Source organism: Crinia signifera, chromosome 2 (assembly GCF_055691185.1).
Source record: "Crinia signifera chromosome 2, ASM5569118v1, whole genome shotgun sequence".
Classification (NCBI taxonomy): domain Eukaryota; kingdom Metazoa; phylum Chordata; class Amphibia; order Anura; family Myobatrachidae; genus Crinia; species Crinia signifera.
In genome coordinates, this window is record NC_139218.1 from 21,748,751 (window position 1) to 21,751,850 (window position 3,100).

Genomic DNA, 3,100 nt, shown 5'->3' on the forward strand with positions numbered 1-3,100 from the left:
CCCTCGCTGGTTACTTCCGATGTCAATTTTGAGGGTGAGCCAAAGTAAGCTTCTGCTGTCCTAACCGTTCAGAGCAAGGCAGACCTGTTACCCATGTAGCATTGCAGGAGTGCTTGTGCTGGCTGGATGGATGAGAGAGCCACGAAGAATGGATAGTTTAGTGATGGGAGGTGCTAACAAACAGAACCCTCATCTCTGCTGTCAAATATCATGCTAGCATCGGATGATTTGATGAGAGTCAGAGGATCATGCGATAGCTTCCTCTAAGATGAAAGAGGACGGGGAGGGATAGGGATGAGGGAATAAGAGCCCTTAGGGCTTTAGAGAAAATTCATTTTATGAAGAAAAAATGGTAAATGTACCCACGGTCCCTAGATAGGAGGGAGATTGGTCCCTAGTGTCAATGTATATGTTACAAAAGACACCAGAAACAAACCGGGCAGTCCAGTTATTGATTGGGGTAATTAGGGCTGAGAATAATGAATGATTCAGTCCTTAGAATTCTGTGCTGCAGTAGATATAAACACAACTTGGTAGTAAGTGTGAGGTCTCCCAACAGACCATGTGGATGTAATCAGACACTGATTAAACGGGTAGTATTAGGTATCAGACGTCTAAATGACATGCATGAGTGATAGGTTACTATAAATCACAGAGAACCACAATGCAGAGTGTTTTGGAAAACAGGTATTAGCAATATAACCTGGAGAGAATGTATGCTGTCACCAGGTATGCAGGGTTAAATACAAGCACAATCTTTCATCTTAGAGGAAGCTATCGCATGATCCTCTGACTCTCATCAAATCATCCGATGCTAGCATGATATTTGACAGCAGAGATGAGGGTTCTGTTTGTTAGCACCTCCCATCACTAAACTATCCCATACCTCCCAACATGACCCTCTCCAGGAGGGACACATTGCTCTGCTCCTGGACTTCCCTCTTAATGGCCCTTATTCTGCTTGGTGCGGCCGGAGCCGCATATGCGGCTCCGACCGTGCAGGCGAATCTCCGCCTTCCATACGGATCGCCACGGCCGTCCGTACGCGGACATGTGGCGGTCCGCATGAAAATGGCGGGGGATACGCCTCCACCATCTTGGAGCAGCCCCCTGCATTCGATGGTCACCGACCATCGAAGGCAGGGCCGCACGCTCCACCAGCTCCCGCACCCATAGACCTCACGGACACTTGTCCGTGTAAAAGCATGTATGGGGCCGGGCAGCTGACATCCGGCGATGTCAGATGCCCGCCCCCAACACATGCGTCACAGCCTCATTACCATGCGTACGCCCCGCGTTTGCATGGGAACGCCCATGAAACGCGGGGCGTATGCATAGGGAAATGAGGCTAAGTAGCCCCTCACGCCCCTATCCACCCCCTTTGCGGCGTTAAAAAAAATTGTGCGGCGATTTCGCCTGCACATGCGCAGAGTGCCCTCTGCACATGCGCAGAGCGAAAACATCGGCGGAACGTCCGCATGCGGCCGTTACCGCTTAGATCAGAATAAGGGCCAATGTATGATTGCCGTAAACTGTGTTGAAGCACCTTTCTCTAGCAATTACCCTGTTCAACACAGGTGCTGGCAATCATACATTAAGAGGGAAGTCCAGGAGCAGAGCAATGTGTCCCTCCTGGAGAGGGTCATGTTGGGAGGTATGCTATCCATTCTTCGTGGCTCTCTCATCCATCCAGCCAGCACAAGCACTCCTGCAATGCTACATGGGTAACAGGTCTGCCTTGCTCTGAACGGTTAGGACAGCAGAAGCTTACTTTGGCTCACCCTCAAAATTGACATCGGAATTAACCAGCGAGGGCCATACAGCCATACTTCACTGGACCGCCTGTAATCCATCCGAACACAGAAGCTAAGCAGTGAGAGGCTGGATAAGTACCTATATGGGGGACCTATAGGGAATATCCAGTGCTGTATTCATCCACTGGGGCAGTACGCCTGTTAATACTGTTGAGGTGCAGCCACAACAAACTTGGACCCCCTCCTTCTCTTTTCCTCTCATGCCCCAACTGTCCATACCCATCTCTGCCGACACTGTGGTGGATATCGTAGTGGTAGTGTGCAGTGACCTATGCCCTGTCCGATTGCCGATACCGTATATTATATATAAAAATTGGTACTAGGCAACACTCTACCGAAACATTTTCGCTCTTGTTGAATTATCTTTATTCTTGATATTGTCATAATAAGTGGCGGGAGTCCATCACGTATGGTGCTCTCCGATAATCACATAAATGGTGTGTGGATATAGTTATATGAACCTATTTTATTAATTAAGCTTTCAATTAAAAGTTACGTTTTATTGTTACATCATCTGTACATCCATTTAACTGTATATTATATCAAGTGTGCCCCAAAAACCTTGTTGGTTCTTCTTTAGTCTTCTTCTATAGACTACCTCCATTCTCAGTTGATATTCTGAACTTTTTCTTGGGAGCACCACCAACCAGTAAAACAGCCTGTCAGGGTCTTTCCCGCATGGCTTTCCTCTTATGTTGGTTTACTTCAATTAACAACGCTTAAATTATACCCAGTAATTCTTCCCCCAAGCCTGTGCCAGCCCAACCCCTATCTCAAACCAGTAGGGAAGCCCCAGAAATACCGCAATCAAATTTGGACTGCACCAGCGGTGGGAGCTCACCTCTGTGGATCAGGAGCCTGTCCCCTCATTCCAAACAGCAAGTAAATTCTGTTTTGCAAAGCAGCATCTAACCACTATGTGCACTTAAAGTGGGGACTGTATCTATACTAACAAACGTTAATAACAACTTATCAAGCCCTAAGACTAACCATCTGGATGATTGCATGTATAAACTAACCTGCTAAATACTAGTATCCAAGGGGAATTGTTTGTCATTTATGTATGTATGTCCTGTCCATGTTGCTGGCCACAACACAATTTTTATGAAATTTTAAAATAAATATACAATTTATTCTGCACAAGCGCTGCTTGAAATCTTTGTTTTCATCGTTTTCTTTTGCCTGTAACGTCTAGCCAGCATCGGGCTCCCTATAGACGGTTTGGGAAGGGGTGGCAGTAAGGTCCTCAGGTCCTAGTACCTTTTAGTTTGTGGAATACAACCACG

At 46.8% G+C, this 3,100-nt stretch overlaps 1 pseudogene; it reads left to right on the forward strand.

Annotated features, from left to right (window-relative positions):
* The first annotated feature begins 1,815 nt into the window (after positions 1 to 1,815).
* On the forward strand, positions 1,816 to 1,934 carry LOC146061891 (5S ribosomal RNA; annotated as a pseudogene).
* The last annotated feature ends 1,166 nt before the right edge of the window (positions 1,935 to 3,100 follow it).